At 43.7% G+C, this 21,659-nt stretch overlaps 1 long non-coding RNA gene across 1 annotated transcript in view; it reads right to left on the bottom strand.

Moving 5' to 3' along the window:
- Positions 1–7,246: 7,246 nt before the first annotated feature.
- The window catches only part of LOC147917212 (uncharacterized), a 41,883-nt gene continuing 27,470 nt past the window's right edge, over positions 7,247–21,659 (bottom strand). The window contains exons 4-5 of the long non-coding RNA XR_015551925.1: positions 18,826–18,885; positions 7,247–7,492 (exon numbers count right to left, since the gene is read on the bottom strand). This is a non-coding gene — a long non-coding RNA (uncharacterized LOC147917212). The remainder of the gene's footprint in view (positions 7,493–18,825; positions 18,886–21,659) is intronic.

Here is a 21,659-nt window from a genome sequence, read left to right on the forward strand (position 1 = left end):
TATTGAGTTATAGTTATTTTTAATACATTTATCTTTTAAATTTTATACTAGAGTTAAAAGTGATTTACCACCACCATTACAATATTAGAGAATTCTTTATTTGACTATATATTTACCTTCACCAGTAAGTTTCATACATTCATATGTTTTTACATTGTTATTAGCATCTTTTCATTTCAATTTTGAAGAACTCCTTTTAGCATTTCTTGTAGGGCAGGTCTAGTGGTGATAAATCTCCTTAGCTTTATTTGTTTGGGAAAGTCTTTACCTCCTTTTCATTTCTGAAGGACAGATTTACCACATATAGTATTCTTGGTTGGCAATTTTTTTCTTTCAGTGCTTTGAATATATCATCCCACTCTCTCCTGGCTGCAAGGGTTTTGCTAAGAAATCCATTGATAACTTTATACGAGTTCCCTTTTATGTGACAAATCTCTTCTCTTACTGTTTTTAAAATTCTCTCTTTGTCTTTGATTTTTGACAGTTTGATTATAATGTGTCTCAGTGAAGTCCTTATTGGGTTGAATCTATTCAGGGACATTTGAGTTACACGTACCCAGATGTCCATAGCTCTCCCCAAATTTGGGGAGTTTCAGCCCTTATTTCCTTAAGTAAACTTTCTTTCCCTTTCTCTCTCTCTTCTCCTTCTGTGTTTCACTGGATGGTTTCCCATAAGTCCTGTAGACTTTCTTCACTCTTTTTCATTTTTTTTTTTTTTTTTTTTTGCTCCTCTGACTGGATAATTTTAAATGACTTATCTTCAATTTCGTTGATTGTTTCTTCGGCTTGATCAAGTCTGCTGTTGAAGCTCTCTATTGAATTTTTCAGTTCAGTCATATTCTTCAGCTCTAGAATTTTTGTTTGGGTTTTTTTATGATTTCTGTTTCTTTGTTGAATTCTTATTTGTTCCTGTATTGTTTCTCTAATTTAGTTTAATTTTCTTCTAGTTCACTGAACTTCTTTAAGAGGATTTTTCTGAATTCTTAGTCAGTTCATAGATCTCCATTTCTTTAGGGCCAGTTATTGGAGCATTATTAGTTTCCTTTGGTGGTGTCATGTTTCTCTGATTATTCATGTTCCCTGTATCCTTGCTTTGGTGTCTGCACTTTTGAATAAGTGGTCACCTCTTCTAGTCTTTACGGGTTTACTTAGACAAGGAAAGACCTTCACCAGTCAGCCTGGGGTTCTATATGAGCCATTGGGAGCATCCACAGGCTGGCAGTGTTTGTTGCCAGGGTCTCCGGTTGGGCAGGCTGCTGCCCATGCTCCAAGGCCAGGTGGGGCCACTGGGATTCTATGGTTGGGAAGTTCTGCTGGCTGGGCTCCACAGTCAGGCAGATGTGCTGGTTGGGCTCCACAGTCAGGCAGGGCCACTGGCTGGACCCCCCAGTTAGGCAGGGCTATAGGCTGGGCTCCCTTGCTGGGCAGTGCCACTGGCTGAACTCTCCAGTCAGATGGAGCCACAGGCTGGGATCTCCAACCAGCTGGGGCTGCTATCTGGGCTCTGCAATTGCATATGGTCAGATGGGGCCACACTGGCTGATCGGTGGCACTGACTGGACTCCATGACTGGGTGGCACCACAGGCTAGGCTCTGCAATCACCCCTGGTTGGGTGAGGCTACCAGCTGTACTCCATTGCTGGGGGGTACTACTGGCTGAATTCTGCATTCATGTTGGGCCACAGGCTAAGCTCAACAATTCAGTAGGGCTGCTGGCTTGGCTTTCTGCTCAGTTGGGGCCACATGCTTACTGGGAACCACAGACAGACAGAACTACTGGCCATGTTCCCTGAACAGATGGGGCCATCGGCTTGGCTCCACAGGTGGGCAGAGCGACTGTCTGCACTGTCTGGTCAAGTGAAGTCACCAGCAGAGAGGTGGTGCCACCACCAGGATCTGAGCACTGGTTGATGTGAGTCCTGCCCTTCTTTGTTGCTAGCTGACCTCAGGTGGTCTAGCCCTGCCAATTCCCCCAGTGTTTCCTATGAGGCAAGACAGAAGTGGGCCTCCCAGGAAGTGTTCCAGAACACTGGGGAAGCTGGATGTCTGTCTCTGGATTCTTTTTTTCCCCCACTGGAGAAACTATAGGCCCAGGGAAACCCTCTCACTATAGTCCTGTGCCAGCCTGGTGTAGGGGTGACTGGACAAAATGAAACTGCTCTTCTTACCCTTTTAATGCAGCTTCTCTTGGTTTTTGTCCTCCAAGGGGGTGTGTCAACTTCACCCCTAGGTTCTAGGATTTTTCACAAAGGCGTTCTTGTCTGTGAACACTTGCTAATTTATATTTTTCTGAGGGGAACTAGAACCAGAGACCTCCTACTCTTCCATCTTGCTGATGTCCCCCCGTGCTTATCTATTTTAAAATGTTACTCAAGAGACTTGCACGCTTCTTGTCTCAGACTATTTCTTGTCTTTCCCCTGGAACATATGTAGAATCTACACAACTGTAAGTGTCTTATCCTCTAATAGGTAGAGTCCTTTCAGAAGAGGTAGGTTCAAAGCAATACCTCTTCTATCAAAGTCAACCTGAAGGCCAAGAGCTCATACAAAAGACAGTGGAGAAGATGAATACCTCCGCATTAGAGGCAAGGGTCCCAGTGGCAGTCCAGCTCCTCCTAGCTAAAACCCCTTGTTATCTGGTGACGGAGGAGGTTGAAAGCAGGAGGGCATTGAGAAAGGGCACAGCGGGAAGAGGCATTCTTGTCCTTTTTTACATAAGCCTTGTTTAGAATGTAATCATAAGAACTAGTTTGTTGAAATATCAATTGCTCTGCTATGTGCTTTACATACATTATCTCATTTAATCCTCTTAAGAGCCTTAGGCAGGTGGGAACTATCATCTCCATATTTACACATGAGGGAAATTAGATGAAGCACAGCAAGAAGTGGGGAACCAGACTTAAACTGTGGTCTGGCTGATTCTCTAAAATGGGCTTGAGACTCTCTTAGTTTTTACTTCCATGACATGTCCCAGATATCAAAGGTCAATAAAGCCTAAGATGCAAAAAAATCAGATCAGTGTATGTCCTTTTTACGTTACTGCAGAACTCTAAAGCTCTCTGGCTATTTAAAATAGGGGTCCTTGACCTGGTGAAAACACATATTTTGCAAAAAGTGAGTAATCTACTGACATTTGACTTTTAAAAGTTACCAGAGATCAGAGACAAGCATATAACGCATTTCCCTTATCCCTTCTCCATGTGTGTTAGATTTCCTAGGTCCCAGCCACACCAACAACCTTTAAGAGCATTTATGTGTTGGCCAAACTCACATAGACTACACTGACCCATCTTCCTGACATTGGCCTTGAGGGATGTGGTGAAAGGAAAAAGAGCACAGTTTCCAGGCCTTTGGTTATGCAAAGGAAACTCTGAACCAAGCTTGGAAGCAGGAGCTAGAGAGGACCAAACTGCTCTGCATAATAAAGTGAAAGGAATTCTTTTCATTGTTGGAGGAGTAGTGGAGAGGAAGACAAAGCGGGGGCTGGAACTCCTGTGGACATACATGGCTTAGGGAATATTCTTAAGGAACAGGAATGTCCAATATTCACATAAAAATTATATGTAGTACTGCAATATTAAATTTTCCCATCTCCTCAATTCTTCAGGAAAGTTAGCTTAACCTCACTATACCACTAAATCACTTTCCTTCCTTAGAGAAAAGTAAGTGAAGAGATTGGAAGAAAGGACAGAAACAGCATTCTTAACTCTTTCAAAATGGCGGAACTTCCTGTTTATAGTTTAGAATAAATGCAGGAAGAAGATAAGGATAGTGTCACCTCAGAAGCAAGGAAAGAAAAACAATGTCAGAGCACCCTGGGCATCAATTAAGAAATCTTACAAACCTACGCCACTATTTTTTCATTCCTGTGTAGGAAGTTACTGCCTATAGAAAAGGTAAAGAAGTGTGTTCCTGGAACTTTCCAGAACCTGACTAGCCAGTCCCCAGCTCTGACTACTTTACCATCTATCCGAGAGGGCTCAGAGAGCAAGGAGCTCAGCCAGTAGATACCAGAGTTAAACTCTAGTGAACTTTCAGCACACATTTTCCACATGCCCACTCTCCTAATCTGATTCAGCATCAGGAGTCATGCAAAGCTCAATTCTTTAGAACTTATTTACAAGTTTTATCATTATACTTGCCCACATTATGCAAGCAGTTTGCAATCTCCCCTAATTCTCTGACTTTAATTATATAATTGAACAAGCCAAAAACTCATTTTTCCCAGGAAACATTAAACATTACCATCTTAATGAAATTCTTAATGAAATGGTCCACTATGCATGCAAATGACCAGTAGTGGCTGGGCCACTAGCTTATCACTGGGCAAGGCAATAGGACAAATGCTCTTTCTTTTGTCAGTCACTGGGAATGGCAGCTCTCACCCACACTTTTGGCTGGAATAATAATTCCACAAGACTAGAAGCTGGGCCTCTGTGAGACACATGGATATAATTAAGATTGGATGAAAAGAGTTTAAATTAAGTAGGAACTGATCTTAACCTACACAAATCAAAACTTATTTTCAAAGGGGAAAGAGCTCACTTAAACTTTTCTTGCCAATTAAAAAAGAAGTTATCAATTGTCCTTCCTTTCCCCAGAGACTAGAAGTCTGAGAGATTAACATTTCTCTTCTCAACTTACTTTTCAGGACTGAAAGCAGGGAATGGCCAAAATATAAGAAACTTGGGGGACTTCTGAAATTTTCAGCATAATTAATGGATGACTCTTCAAATATCTGTTCCTTCCCAACTGCATTTTTCAACTGCCCTTGTCACATAAAACTCAAACTTTATATACACCACATGCTGTCCTCATGCCAAAGTCACTGCTTGCCAAAGGCTAAAATAGCGGGAAGGTAGACTTGTTCACACTTTTGTTCAAATAGCGTGGACAACAATGTCCTGTGCCAAGCAGACACCAAATTGAAGTACTTAATAATAGCTGCTATTTATATAACAAATTCCCAGTTCCCAAACCTTGTCACATCTTTACACTGCCAGAAACATGCCAAGATGCCCAAACTGTCCAACACAGAATCTTACCCTAAACATTTATGGTACTTTAGAGAAGAGAATGCAATTGCTGCACCTATCACAGTACCTAGATGAGTAAATATTATTTCTCTTCCTCTTAAGTTCTTTCATTTTCCCACAGAAGGAATTAAAGGCAAAGGAAAATTATGTTTGTAAATTTTCTAACAGCTTTATTGGATTATAATTCGCATATTATATAATTCATCCATTTAAAGTACACAATTCAAAGGTTTATGGTATATTACATTATTAATTTAATCGTGGAAAAATATATGTATCATAAAATTTGCCATTTTTAAGTGTACAATTCAGTGGCATTAATTACATTTAAAATGTTGTGCAACCTTTTATCTATTTCCAAAACTATTTCATCACTCCAAACAGAAGCTCTGTAACCATTAATAACTCTCCATTCCTCTTCCCTGCAGCCCCAAGGCCCTCTAATCTAATTTCCATCTCTACGAATTTGCCCATTTTAGATATTTCACATAAGTGGAATCATATAATATTTGTCCTTTTGTGTCTGGTTTGTTTCACTTAGCATATTGTCTTCAAGTTTCATCCATGTTGTAGCATGTGTCAGAATTTCATTCCTTTTTACGGCTGAATAATATTCCATTATATGTCCATACCACATTTTGTTTATCTACTCATTTATTGATTATAGATTTTTCTTTTTTTTTTTTTTTTTTGGTGAGGAAATTGGCCCCTAAGCTAACATCCATTGCCAATCTTCCTCTTTTTGCTGAGGAAGATTAGCCCTGAGCTAACATCTGTGCCCATCTTCCTCCATTTTGTATGTGGGATGCCACCACAGCACAGCTTGATGCGCGGTGTGTATGTCTGCATCTGGGATTTGAACCCACGAACCCCGGGCTGCCGAAGCAGAGCAGGTGAACTTAACCACTACGCCAACGGGCTGGCCCCTATAGATTTATTTTTTAAAATACTTTGAGTGCAGAGAATTGAGAAATCTCATACCTCAATTCATAGCACACTCTTGTCATCAGTCAAGATGTGCCTCTCTCGGGTTTTGTTAATTTCTTCATCCCCAGGAGCCTCTCCCATTCCCTCTCCTCCAACAAGCACACATGCTAATGTGTTTTATGTAGATCCTTAAATATGTAAGTTTATAAAACATAGCTTTGTGTTGTTTTAATTTATATAAATGCATTTAATTTAAGTAAATCTCATTCTGTTTCTTACTTTTTCACCCAACTCTATGTTTTTCAGATCTATACATATTACTATATCTAGTTAACTGTTCATTGTTTAATGTTTAGTCTGAAATATGGCATAAAGAGATTAAATGGTCTCATGTTATTATAATTTTTCCACTGAGGAAGACGACTCCCAGGGCAGTTGCTATACTTCTCGGTGAGCCATTGGTCAAATCTCTTAATCTCTCCATGTCTTTGTTTCCTCATCTGTATAATAAGGGGATTACACCAGATCAGAGATCCTTGGTAGGCAGTACGCATCAAATGACCTGGGAAACTTTTCCAAAATAATGTGCCCAACCCAACAGCAAAATCTAAGGCAGTAAAACCCCGACATATATAAGTGTTGGGGAAAAAACTCACCAAAAGATTCTGATGTGCACTCTTGGTTAAAACCCTGCACAAGATGGACCTCTGAAGTCTCTTCCCTTTAACATACTAGGATGCTGTGATGATAGGGAAAATCTCTTGGCAAAGGTCCTACAGCAAATTGAAGGCTAGAACCTGGCAATAAAAATGATGCCTTTGTCCCGGCTTTCTGTTTTCTGAATATAAAATCTATTTTAAAGCATTTATGCTATTTTATTGCTAACTTCTATAAGCATATTCCAAGGATTAACTACTCCCTGGTTAACACACTCATCCACAACTCCTCGGGGCTCAATCCTTTCTTAGCTTCGATCATGCCCTCTGGTTCTTGTATTTGATAAAAGCTGAATGAGGCTGGGAACATCTTTCATTTCTATTTCCATCAGAAATTTGTGTGGCTCAATAGGGTCACCTCTGAGTCTCTGCTTTTGCAAGGAATACAGATCTGGTTTCTATAGTCTGGTTTAAAAAGAAAATTCCTGTAACATTCTATACATACAGTGCCACTCCTGCCTCATCCTCCATGTCTTGTTCTGAATTCAATAATCAGAACCAAGTTTCACGGTCTTCTCTTTCTTGCCCCTAAATATTATTGTTAAAAACTTGGAAATACACAAAATATGAAGAAGAAAATAAAAATTACTGTAATCCCACTGAGTGAAATCATTTTTCCACACAAATATGCCCCTTCCCAATGGTCTTAGTTCAAGCTGTTGAAGTACTGTAGACCAGGGAGCTTATAAACAGACGTTTATTTTCTCACAGTTCTGGAGGCTGGAAGTCCAAGATCAGAGTGCCAGCATGGTCAGGTTCTGGTGAGGACCCTCTTCCGGGTTGCAGACTGCCAACTGCTTGTTGTAGCCTCACCTGGTGGAGAGCAGAGAGAAGAAGTAAGCTCTCTGATGACACAAGGGCACTCATCTCACCATGAGGGCTGCACCTTCAGGGCCTCATCTAACCTAATCACCTCCCAAAGGCCCCACCTCCTAATACCATCACATTGGGATTTAGGGCTTCAACACATGAATTTGGGGGGGACGTAAACATTCAGTCCATAACATTCTTACCTATTTCAGTTTGTTGTACCATATTGGCCCCATTGCTCAGGCCCCAAACCTGGAATTATGTTGGTTCCTCTCTCTTCCTTACTACCTCCAAACCATCAGCCCAACCTCTAAATATGTCCTGAATCCATCCTTGTCTTTCTGTTTCCATTCCTACCACCTTAGGCCAAACTGCCATCATCTCTCACGCAGGCTCCTCGCTTAGTCTCCCTGGTAAATTGCTGAAGGAATGAAAAATATTGACTGACAGAACCAGAAAACAACAATATCCAGACTGGCTTGAAGAATTAGGCCAAAACTAACAAGAGTAAATTTAATACAAATAAATGTAAGCTTCTGTCTGCATTTACTTTCCAAAATTCCATGGCACAAGTTACAAGATCTATAAAGGACTTGCGTGATTTGACTGCAAGCTCAATTAAGAAGACAATGTGATGTACCCGATCAAAAAAAACCTTCCCACTTCTTTGGCTGAATGAATGAATAAGAGTGTGGGATCCAGTACAAAGGGCATAATATAGTCCTTTTGTGCTGATCATACTCAATGTTCCATTCTGGCTGTCAGATTAAATGTGTATATATATATATATATATATCTCCAGAACTGATTGAGAAGGATTCTGAGCAGAGCTAAATTGGGTCCTATGAGCAACAGCTGAAAGACCTGTGGATGTTTGTCTGGAGAAGAGAAGATGGAGGGTCTAAAGGGCACACCCACACCTGCAAAAAACTTTAAGGTTTTGCTCCTGCCAGGAGGAGAAGTCTCCAACAATGTAGCTCCAGAAGGAGGGACAGACTTTGGTTCAAAAGAAATCCTCACATCCTTCACAGGTCTGCTGAAATGCCCTTCCTCAGAGAAGCCTGCCCGGATTACCCCATCTAAATAGCACCAGTCATTCTCCACATTACCATGTTTCATTCTCTTCCTTGCACTTATTGCCAGCTTGAGTTATCCTGGTTTTGTCTTAAGCATATACTGCCTCCTCAACTTTAATGCACCATGTGTGAGAGCTGGGAGCTTGTTTATCCTGTTCACCTGGAAAGTTCTGGGACCCAGGAAAGTATCTGGCACATAGTAGGAGCTCAATAAATACTTGCTGACTAAAGGAATGAATGGATAAATGAATGCCTCCCCATTTCCCCCACCCCACCGACAGCAGCTTCCAGCATTAGAGGGTCATGAAGAGCCATTCTCAAGGAGACCTGGTAAGGCATTTGGGGTTCCTGCTGGGGAAAGAGATTGCAGAGAGTTGAATTCATCATCTCCTCTCTCCTGGGGCTTTTCCTTCACTCAATATTTCTCATTCCAGGACTCAATCTGCAGACCCATGACTGCAGAGTCCACAGATGTCCTCTGGTCTCAGACTGTCCTGGGATCAGAACCTTATTTTGGGCTCTCCCCACAGTGAGCTCCTGCTCTCCCTCTGGATTCAGCTGTGGCTTCTTGAAGTCCAGGACTTCGTGACCGTTGGCCTTCTTCATGCCAGACCACGTGGAGGCGTCTGGGGACCAGGATCCCACAGAAACCAAGAGGAAGGCTCCAAAACATTGCTCCCCATAGCCTGGCACATTCCTTCCTGAAAGGTGAACTGAATCCAGCAGGCAGATTTTGTCTCCAGTCACGTCTTTAGAAGGCTGCCTTAAACGTACAGCCATTCAAATAACAGTGAGTGATCTCTGCCTCTAGACATGAAAACCTACCAATGGTATATTCGTAAAACAATAGGTTGAATATAATCCCATTTTTGTTGTAAAATAAAATACATATAAGAAGTCTGGCAGAAAATATACCAAAATGTTACCTAACTGGGTAGGTGGGATGGGTATCTTTATTTACTTTTTTATAATTTTTTTTTTTTGTGTGGTGAGGAAGATCAGCACAGAGCTAACATTTGTTGCCAATCCTCCTCTTCTTTCTGAGGAAAATGTGCCCTGGGCTAACATCCATGCCCATCTTCCTTTACTTTATATGGGACGCCGCCACAGCATGGCCTGATAAGAGGTACGTCAGTGCGAGCCTGGGATCAGAACCTGTGAACCCCGGGCTGCTAAAGCGGAGCATGTGCACTTAAGCGCTACGCCACCTGGCCGGCCCTCCCTTTTTATAATTTTAAAAATTATTTTGGGGCCCGCCCGGTGGCATAGCGATTAAGTGCACATGCTCCACTGCAGCAGCCCCAGGTTCGGATCCCGGGTGCACGGAGGAGGATGGGCATGGATGTTAGCCCAGCACCAGTCTTCCTCAGCAAAAAGAGGAGCATTGGCGACAGATGTTAGTTCAGGGCTGATCTTCCTCACATACACCCAAAAATTAAAAATTAAAAAAAATTATTTTGCAATTATGCAAAAGCAATTTTTTAATTTTCATAACTTAAAAAATGGTAGATTGGGGTAAAAAGGTGGTTTGTTTACTAGAGAAGGTTGTTTGACCTTAGGCTTGAGACCGATGGGGAAGCAGGGAGAGGAGAGGAGCTCGTGTCTGTGGAGCGTCCACTGCATACCTAGACTGCAGTAAGCACTCCTGCCTTCTCTCCTTTCATCCTCACAACCCTCCCGTGAAGTGATGGCACCATTTCATAGCTTGGGAAACTGAGGCTCAGGGAAAGTTAGCAATTTGCTGAAGTCATACTATTTGGTAGAAATGAGATTTGAATCCAGCTCTGCTTAATCCTGTGCTGGTGGGTACAGTTAAGACATCTTTTCTCCCCCTAAGCTGGTAGGTCTGAGGCTGGGGCAAGAGATGCACCAGTCCTTGGGCTCTGGTAGATTTAACGTTTGATGAGTCTCATCAACGTTTGAGATCCCTCTGTCCACGATCACCTGTGTTACTCACGGAATGGTGCAGAGCAGCACTGGCATCACCGCGGAGCTCATTAGAAATGAAGGATCTCAGGCACCATCCCAAACCAGACACCGAGTCAGAATCTGCATGTTAACAAGATGCCCAGGTGATCCACCTGCACATTACAATTTAAGAAGTGCTCCTTTAAAAATGCCTCTCCAGCCCCACTCCCTGCCCAGGTTGCTATGGAAACCGCCATCCCTGGCCTCTGCTCCCAAAGTCCTGTCTCTTCCCCTAAAGCAAAGTGCTCTGTCAGACACTCACAGGAGCCTTGGGGCCCAAAAGGAAGAAAGCTATTTCCAAAGACACTTCGTTAATCAAAATAATGCCTGGAACTTCATGGTTTATACATATAAGCCTCAAGGATAGCTGGACCTGGCTCCTCTACAACAACCAGAGCAGTGGTGTGTTGGTAAATGTTTACCAACCAGCTTGGGGTGGAGCCCTGATTTGTAGCACTTGCCAATTTCTATGGAGTAAATACTCCCACCAGGACCAGTTCCAAGCCACCGAGGTGATGTCACTGAACGTGGAGTGGGAAGGGATGTATGCAACTGGCCCACATGAGCAGGCACCAGATCCAGCACGCCACTCGGCCAGAGCCTCATTTTTCTGAGTCAAGGTCCTTCATACAAGAGGGGAAGCCACAGCACTATTTCAGCTAATGAGGACATAATGTTTTATTGTTGGCTTCCACAACCATTTAAATTTATCCATCTCTAATTAGTTTTGCAAAACAGAAAATGACTTGCCAAATATACTCCTCGACAGCCTGTTAGACCGTAAAATTGTCTGTACTGGCTGTTCTCTCTCAGAAACCAGAGGGAGTCTTGGGTTTGCGTTAGAGAAGGGTTGGGAAGCCCTGGCTCAACCTCATGAATAAAACATTTCCAGCATCTTCTAGGTGGGAGGAGAAAGGGGTTCAGGCAAAGCCTGTGCCATGTACTTTCCCCTAACTTTTCAGCATCTTACATCTCCTGTCATTCATTTCTCAACAGGGAAGTTTTCAGTTAGGAAGATAGAAAGTCCAGTTGGGAGTTCGAGGAGGAGCTGGATGGACAGAGAGCAGAGGGAAGATAGCATGAGTGATGGAAAACTGGAACAAAGGAAGGAAACAGGAACTATTTGAAAAACATTGAGTAGGTTTGTGGCTGGAGGAGAAAGTGGTTCATTATTAGCCACCACTTAACTAAGCACTTACCATGTGCCAGCCTCTATGCTAAGCATTTTAAGTCAGTGATCTCATTGACTCTTCACAGAATTCCTATATCATCATCATCATCATCATCATCATCATCATCATCATCATCTCCATTTTACAGGGGAGGAAACCGCTTTAAAAAGTTTAAGACATTTGCTCAAAGTCACACAGCTAGTAAGAAAAGAGGGCAGAACTCCAACCCAGGTCTATCAGATTCTGAAGCCCACGCTGTAAGCAGTGCAATATGTCACCTCTAAATTTGTGCGAGTGGCGGAGGCATGGCTGGAAAGGGAGATGTCCCTCCCTGAGACAGGTTTCAAGAACATCTGGGCAGGCAGAAAGGCAGAAGGAATGGAGAAGATATGGACCACCAACACTCCCCCTGGGTCCTCAGTGCTCAGAGTGGAGGGCCTACGTTCCAACAGCCTCACCTACCAGTTCCGTCCTGCTCAGACCACTCCTGTGTGCCAGGCTCAGTTCCGGAAATGACATTTTCAGAGGAACATTGACAAATCAATGCATAAGCAGAAGAGAGTGACTAAACGGTGAGAAAATTCAAAAGCCGCCCTTGTTGGAAAGGAATCAGGGCAGGAAGGATGAGTCTGAACCAACAAACACATTTGTCAGAGATTGCTGGCTGATCACAAAACCTGTTCCTCCTCTTCTTGGACACACAGCTAGATCACAGTTTCCAGTTGTCCACGCAGTTCAGTGTGGCCATAGACTACGTTCTAGCCAATAAAATACGAGTAGAAGTCATGTAACACACCTCCAGGCTTGGCCCTAAAAATCTCCCATGTGCAAGCATTCGTGCTCTTTCTCCTTCCACAGTGACCCTGGAAGCCATTTGTTGAAGAAGGCGGAGCCACAGGATGCAGGGAGCCTGGTCTCTCAATTACTGCTTGGAGACAAGCCTCTCAACAATCAAAAACACCAAATTTAACTTTATGTGAGCAAGAAATAAACTCATATTTATTAAGGGTCTTCTTTTAAAAGACACCCTTGCCTGGAGAAAAGTCAGAGGTGGAGAGTGATCATGATGTCCAATGTCAGACGTCTGATGGGCCACCGTTAGTTAAAAGATGCTTGATGTTACTCCAAGGTAGAGAACTAAGACCAGGGGTGATATCTGTAAGGACTCTGATCATGACCCAGTGTAAGGAAAAAAAATTCCTAAGAATCAGAGATGTCCAAATATCTGGCTTCTGCCCACTCTCCAACCTCATCTCCCATCAGTCTCCCATGGGCTACCTACCTGTCCTTCTGTTCCATGAGCATCCTGAGCTCTTTCTTGCCTCTGGCCTGTATGCATGCAGCTCCCTCTGCCGCAAACACTCTTCCTGACTCTTCACAGTCCTTATTCATATGTTCACTCAACAACTGTGCATCGCCTCATGCCCGCTCCATGCCAGGCACTGTTCTTGGTGCTTGGGATACAGCAGTGAACACAGCAGGCAAAAATCCCTGCCCTCGCAGAACTTAAGTTCTAGCCAGAAATAAATGCTATAAACAATGAGCATATAAATGAGTAAGAGCTAAGGAATAAAAAGAAAGGTATAACAAAGAAAGGAGGACTGGGGGTTCCAGGGCAAGGGAGGGGGTGGTAATAGACGAGTTGTCGTTTTAAGTAGGGTGGGCGTGGTGATGGTAGGACTCATTGAGAAGTTGATATTTGAGCCAATACTTGAGGGAGATGAGGAAATTAGTCAGAGAATACCCAGGGGGAGAGCATTCCAGGCCGAGAGAACAGCTAGAGCAAAGGCCCTGAGGTAGGAGTATCGCTGGTATGTTCAAAGAACAGCAAGGAAGTCAGTGTAGCTGGAGTGGAGTGAGCGAGAGGTGGTGTAGTAAGAGAGGGGCTGAGAGGGGCAACAGGAGGACCTCAGGCTCCAGATTAAACGCCACCTCCTCAGGTAGGCCTTTGTGAACCCCTAAATTGGAACTACATTTCCCTCCCTCAATCCCATTATTTTCTCACAGCACACTTCTCTTCTATGACATTGTATTAGTTTGCTAGGGCTGCCACAACAAAGTACCACCAACCGAGTGGCTTAAACAACAGAAACTTATTGTCTCACAGTTCTGGAGACCAGAAGTCTGAGACCAAGGTGCCAGCAGGGTTGGTTCCTTCTGAGAACTGTGAGGACAGGATCTATTCCAGGCCTCTCTCCTTGGCTGGTGGGTGGCCGTTGTGGGAGATCAAGATTTGGCCACCCTGAAACCTATCTCTTTACCTTGGTTGTTTTCTCTAGGGACATTTGACCTCCCCCACTAACTGCCTAAAGAATTTGACATGGTGGCTCCTTCCTGGAACAGATCCATCATGATGGCTGTAAAGATAACGTAGGGTAAATGTTACAATAGGAAAGGCACCAACAAGCCCCTCTTATCAGAAGTTCTGTCTCTCTGGCCACATTCTCTGGATGACCCTGCGAAGAGTTGCCAGACAATCATTTACATTTATAAGGGAAATCTCCATTTGTAAAGGTATCTCCCTCTCTGTTTGGAGAAGAGAGGGGGATGAGCTCATTTCTAGTGACTTATCAATGTGGAAGGTGAGGCCTTGAGCTACATAATAAACCTTACTCTTGTTTACTGTGCTTTAGTGGTAATCTCCTGTAACTGACTCCCCCCACCCCCAAAATCCTCCTTTGTCATTGGCTGAAAATGATATTTAAGACGAGAATTTCTGCTATTGTGTTGAGAAACGCAGTGTCCCTGCTTTCTCCCATGTATACATGTTATTAAACTTGGTATTATTTTCTCCTGCTAACCTGTCTTGTTGATTATTTGGCCAGCCAGAAGAACCTTAAGGGAAAGGGCAGAGGGAGATTCTCCCTCTTCCCCCGACACCGTCTTCTCTCTGCATCTCTTCACATCATCTTCCTTCTATGCATGTCTCTGTGTCCAGCTTTCTCCTTTGTATAAGGACACCATTCCTATTGGATTAGGGTCACCCTAATGACCTCACACTAACTTGATTACCTCTGTAAAGACCCTATCTGCAAATAAGGTCACATTCTGAAGTACTGGGGGTTAGGACATCAGCATATGAATTTTGGGGAAAACAATTCAACCCATAACAGACATTGTAAGTTATACTTATTTCACCCATGCATGTAATCGTTTAGTGCTTATAACCCTTACTAAACTATTGGTGCCACCAGGGCAGGGACACGTGGATTTCAGTCATCTCACTGCTCCCAGCACCTAGTCCCATGCCTGACAGGTGCTCAACTGCTATTTGGAGCTTGATTAACATTTGTTGACCAGGTGAATGGCTGTCGTTAGAAGCTGCTTCCAGAGGCAGTGGCTGACCCTGCAGCCACTGGGACAAAGGTTTGGTAGTCATTTGGTGGCGATTCAGCCATCACAGGGCGTGTGTAGACAGAGCAAACTCTAAAACCCTTTCCCACCCTGAGAGCTGGTAATTCCCTGGCATTCCTGAAATGAAGCCCTAAGTTCATTTTGTTCTGCTGCAAATAAGTAGAGCAACCTCCTCTCGTCCTTCAATTCTGCTGCGTTCTTTCTCTCCCTTTAAAACCCTCTTCCCTCAGGGCTGCCCCTCAGGGCTGCGCTGGGTTCTGCTGGCAAATTAGAAATCCTGCTGGGTTTCCAGCTTGACACTGCCCCTTTGGCCATCTGAAAGAACAATCAGGTAATCATTCCTGTAGTTTCAATGAAGCCGGGTTTACTCGACCCTCTTCTCTCCTTCACCCCCCTTCAATCTCCTTAACACAGCCAGTGGCTACGGAAGGACACTGCACCGTGTGTAAGTATAAACCTTCTGGACAGCTACCAGCAAAGCAGCCAAAGATTCATTTGGAGGAAAGAGCAGCAAAACAGCCAAGAGAGCAAAGGCGGAGTATAGACTTTGGTCTCCATGCCTTGTCCAGATGCTGATTTGTGGTGGAACTTCAGAGATGTCATTTAACCTGTCTGGGCCTCAGTTTCTTCATCTATGAATTAGAGATAATAACTAATGGGGCTCACATCACTACCACACAAGGATATCAACATACCATGAAGGCTTAAAAGTGTTATTCTAATGTAACCACGGGCCCATTTAGAGCCATTTCGAACAGACCCCATCTCTTATCAACAGAGTGATTAAGAAATTGTCTTTCAGGCCTAGCGGTTAAGGTCCAACATGCTTCGCTTCAGTGGCCTGGGTGGTGTTCCCAGGTGTGCAACCATACCACTTGTCTGTCAGTAGCCATGTTGTGGTGGCGGCTCACACAGAAGAACTTACAAATATACACAACTATGTACTGGGGCTTTGAGGGAGAAAAAAGAAGAAAAAAGGAGGAAGATTGGCAACAGATATTAGCTTAGGGCCAATCGTCCCCTGGAAAAAAAAAAAAGAAAGAAAGAAATTGTCTTTCAGAAAATTTGCAAAGTCATGTAGCCAGGGCATGCTCAGAAGAAGAAATCTTGGCCTGAAATGACCACAGAATCAGATTCTCCTCCCCACAGAACCAAAGGACCGGGACACGTCCAGAACTTAAAAGTCAGGCTATTATCAGAAGCAAGGGGTCTGTCATTCAGGAAGATTCGGTGTTAAAATTCCTTCCCCATGTTACCTTAAAAGTTTAGAACCTCATCATAAACATTTAGAACCTTACCAGAAATGCTTGAAGCCCGTCAATCAAAACCTGTCCCACCAGTGTTTCCACGTGCCAGCCTGTTATCCCTAACATTTTAAATTTTGCCCCAAATCCTGAACTGGGGAGACAGATCTGAGGGCACACACCCCCATCTTCCTTCAGATTGATCTCACAGAATAAAGCTTATTTCTTTTCCCTAAAGCCATAATTAATTGGCTTTTTTATGTGCATCGGGTAAGAGAACACCATTTTTGTGTGGTAACAATGTGAACTGTTTCATTATTATCTGATGATACAGATTTCTTATCATCACCCCAAAAGCCCTGCAGAACCTTGCCCCAGACTCTCCACACTCACCCGGAGCCCCTCTCCAGCTAGTTATGCATCAGTCCCCTAAACACACAAGTTCTTTCCTGCCCTAGGACTTCTTCCTTCTGCCAGGAGTAGTTTTATCTCCTAACATCCACCATGTTGAGATTCTTCTTGTTCTTTAGTTTTCAGTTCAAACATTGCTTTCGAAGAGAAGCTTTTCTTTTCTTGTCCCTCCTACCTAAAGTGGATGCCCGCCCCCCATTATGCTCCCTCTCAGCCTTATGTGATTTCTTTACAGCACTTAGTATGTCATTCCATTCATTCTAGTCACTTGCCTGTCTGCCTCACCAGATCAAAGGACCATGTTGCCCTCACTCACAACCCCCTCTGCCTCACCAGATCAAAGGACCATGTTGCCCTCACTCACAACCCCTACTGCCCAGCACAGTGTGTGTGTGGCCGTGAGAGTGGCTCAATAAAGATTTGTTTCTGACACTTGTTTCTGACAGTGGACAATTGAAAACAATACAAAGACCCAACCAAAGCAGGTTAGGAACTCCAGGCACATGTGTGAGTTAGCAAAAACCCAGTCTTCCCTTCTGAGTTTCTCTCTACTCTCACACTATCACCACACTCACAAGACTTCTGACACCAGATCGGGGGGGCTTTCCCCCTCTAAGAAATTCTCTGTGACACCAGCTGGGTGTCCTACAATTTAACTCAATTCTGACACTATCTAGCTGGAGATACCATCAGATCCCACAGGTTAAGGGCTCAGTCCTACAAGACTGCCCCTCACTGCAGATGCCAATCGCAAGTAGTAGGTTCCCAGGTTACCCACAACTTCTGTCCGACTTGTAGCTTCTTGTAACTCCCCCTTGGATTTAACTATTTGCTAAAGCAGCTCACAGAACTCATGGAAACACTTCCTTCCATTTACCTTTATTAAAAGAAATGATACAGGATACATTTGAACAGCCAGATGAGGAGAGACGTAGGACAAGGTCTGGGAGGGTCCCAAGAGCAAGAGTTTCTGTCCCCGTGGAGTTGGGTATGTCACCCTCACAGTATGTGGATGTGTTCACCAACCCGGAAGCTCTCCGAACTCCATACTATTGGGATTTTTATGGAGGCTTCCTCACATAGGCATGATCAACTATTAACTCCATTTCCAGCCCCTCTCCCCTCTCTGGAGAATGGGGAGTGGGGCTAAAAATTCCAAGCTTCTAATCATGGGTTGGTCTTTCTGGTGACTAGTCCCCATCTGGGAGCCCAACCAGAGTTGCCTCATTAGAATAAAAGATGCTCCTAGCGCTCTTATCACTTAGGAAATTAAAGCATTTCAGCAGCTCTGCATCAGGAACTGGGGCAGAGACCAAGATACATATTATCTCACAATGCACTTAATAAAATGCTCCAGAGCCATTCAAACTTATCACTGAGAACACTATGTAGCAGCATAGGAAAATATTTAGAATATATTATTAGGTTAGCAAGTGCTATTTACACTTTGATTGCAACTATGTAAAAATACAATGCCATATGGCCAGAAACTAGAAGTAAACAAATTTAGAAACAGTCAAATGACTCGCTAGGATGGTGAGACTATGGGTGCTTTTGGGTTCTTTCTCTTTTATTTCTGTTTCTGTTGCCATAATGCTGTTTGTTCAACGATCATTTTGTTTAGTTTTCAGCACTAAACTAGGCACACTGTTGAGTGGTCCCAAGAGGGGGTCAAACATTTTCTCACAGCTATATGTGGAATGAACTTCTTTTTCACACATTTCTAGAGCCAGCTGGGGCATGGTGAATGGGGAGCAGGACACAACATGGCCTTTGAGCTTCTATCAACTTGGCCTTGTAGTTATGCATCAGGAGTGGGGCCATACCCAGATGGAATGAGGTGGTTCCTCAGAGGGAAAGTCAGGATGTGGCTACCAATTCAGAAGGTAATGCCTGCTGCCCCGAAAAAATGACACCAAAAGCCACCACATCAGTCAAGATTTCGCTATAATGACAACTTACATGTGCACAGCGTTTTGCTGTTTTTAAGGCCGTGTCACATATGTAATCTCACTCAACCCTCAAAACCCCTCTTGTGAGGTCACTGGTTACCATGCACACAATCCAGAATACAAACTGATGCTTGCAGAGGTCGTCATCCTCATTCTTACCTTGCAGGCTAGTGATGCATCAATGAAGGTGGTGATATCTGTGGCACAGAATTATGCTCCCTGGGAAGAAAACTGCACAGTAAATTTACTTAGCCAAGTAATCAGAAACAGATTCCATAACTACACAGCAATGTGAAGGCTAAACTGCCAGGTACGTGCACTGCCTTCTATGAAGCCCAGCAAGATGGTTCAAGAGTTCTCAAGCTTTTCCCCATTGTGACACAGATGATGGATGACACTCACACGTGTGATACATCTCCTTGGAAATCCTCAGGGTCACACACAGTTCCCAGTCACTACCTGACACGACCTTCTGACCTGGCCAGGAAAGCACCAAAGCACAAATAAGCCAGAAGATCAGCAAATAAATCATTGGAATACTGCAACATTTTCACAATTATTAGCACGGGAAGCAGTTTTGCACTGTGGCTAAGAGCATGGCCTTTAGCGACAGACAGAACATAGCTTCTAACTCTTTGTAGCTATGTGAATCTGAGCCAGTTTATTTACCTCTCTGAGCCTCAGTTTCCTCATCTTTAAATTGGGGATAATAACGCCCATCTCCTAGGGCCCGGGTAAGGACATATAAGATAATTCGTACATAGCTCTTTGCAACAGTCTTGGTACATAGCATGCATAGGTACAAGTGTTAGCTAACAATAGCAGCAGCAGTGCTGTTAAAATTACTTGAGAAATCCTTCAAGAATGACCACAACACACTAGACAAGCTCTGGCTCTGAGTGACCTTGTTCCAAGAGCGTTGCCCACAAAGGGTTGAGAGATGGACAGTTGATATGATGAAGTTCAGGATGAAGCTGGACCATTCCAAAGGAAATCCTGCCAATTTCTGTGGGGTTCACTCATTGAGAATTAGACCCCATGGAGAGTGAAGAAGGAGAAAAGGTCAGAGAGCCCATAAAGAGATATGTTGATAAATCAGGGGAGAGGACTTGGCAGGCCCAGCAAACATTTACAAGTAAAATATACATTCAGATCTCTTTGGAAGTCTCCTGAAAGGAGGGAGGGGTTGGCCTAAAGTACAGGTGAGATTTGGGTGGGAGAGGAGGAGCAGGGCAGAGCCTGGTGTGCAAGAAAAGGAAGGACATGTAACCAAAGCAGAGTTTGTGCCAGAAAGCAGAGATCGAAAGTCTCCTTGCCTTCTTCTCTTTGCCTCTTCCATCATCCTCTGCCCCTCCTGAAATAACTCAGCCCTTTGGCTAAGCTATCAGGATGTTCCAAGCTGGTTCTGCTCGCAGTATTTCCCCAGCTAGCTAATTAAACATAGCACATGTAATTGAATCATAGTGAAGCCCAGAGCTGATGCCTCTATACCCAGAGGGGAAAAGGTGGAGTGTGACGAGAACCAACTGCGTCTTACTAGTGCCAGCTAGAATTCTGTAGATACTTTCAAACCTCAGCACAAAAAGCATGATATTTGAGGCCATATCATGTAGAGATTAGAGTAATCTCCTCAACAAGAGAAGAGAAGATATCCCTTTTATGCAACAACAGTTCAGTAAATTTTGTTTAGCTTGTGTAGGATACAGTTAATTACAGTAATTTATCAAAGTGGCACAAGGTGGTATTCACACACACAAAGAGTATTATCCCACAGTTGAAAATCCTTAGTTTTATATAAGCTGAAGCTAGTACTAATTGAATTTTCACTTGGGTAGACAAAATCTTTAACAACTCTGGGATAACTAAATGCTCTTTGCTCAATGATGTGGATCGGATGATTTACAACCCCTTTCACACAATCATGCTAATTTTGCTTTCATATGATTAATTAAAACAATATGTTCATTCTTCCTAAAGTGGAATTAGGGCACCCAAGGAGTTGGCTTTTATTACTAACTTCCCTATCCAGCAATAAAAGTAATTTTCACACATTGTCTTCAAGAAAGTGGTAAGTACTTGAGGCCCTGATGGAAAGACTTTGGCAAGCTCAACTTTGCTCTTTGGAAGGCAACGGAGGTGAGTCTGATGGGCAGATAGACGTTTCTAGGACTTCAGAGCTGAAAAGGACTTTAGAGGCAATCTCATGTAAACCCCCAATTTTGCAGTTGAGAAAACTGAGGCTTGGCGAGACCAATAAGTTATCCCCAACTTATAAGACCCCACTTTTGGCAGAACTGATATCAGTATCCAGCTACCCTGATTCTTAACTCAGTCTTCTGGAGAAAGAGCACTGGACTGGGAGTCAGCAAATCTGGAATTAGGAGCTGACTCTGCTGCTGACTCACTGCAGGACCTGACAAGCACTGAGTCTCTCTCACTTTCCTCTTCTGTAGAACTGGGATGATAGCACTTGCACCATCAATCTTCCAAAATAACAGGGCTAGGAGATAGATGAAGCCAGTTTGGGGCACTCCTCCATCCCTATCCCCCATTTTCTCCTGAATCTCCCAAACCCCTCTGCCTCAGTGCCTTATCACCCCCCACTCCTTAGAATCCTCAAAGGGGCCCTCTTGTTTTTTCCAGATGGGGAAGCTGAAGACTGGGAGACACCATGGCCCCAGAGCTAATCAGTAGCAAAGTTGGTTTGGAGCCCATTGTCACTGCTGCCTCTCTGTGCTGCTCCTCCCTGCGCCCATTCCCTCAGAACCCTGCCCTCTGCCGTGGTGACAGCAGATGGCAACTCTCTTGGGTGACAATCCTTAACCCTGAGGGAGCCCTACTCACCCTGACGCTTTGGCTCACCTAGTCGCCCCAAAAAGGAGACCATTTTTAATCAGCACCTCTGACATCAGACTCAAATTCTTAAGCAGTTAAAGGCAGAAAAGTCCTCAACCACCTTCACTTTACAGATGGGAAAACTGAGGTCCAGAGGG

This window comes from Ceratotherium simum, chromosome 4, assembly GCF_057802395.1.
Source record: "Ceratotherium simum simum isolate JZ-2026a chromosome 4, ASM5780239v1, whole genome shotgun sequence".
In the NCBI taxonomy this organism is placed as follows: domain Eukaryota; kingdom Metazoa; phylum Chordata; class Mammalia; order Perissodactyla; family Rhinocerotidae; genus Ceratotherium; species Ceratotherium simum.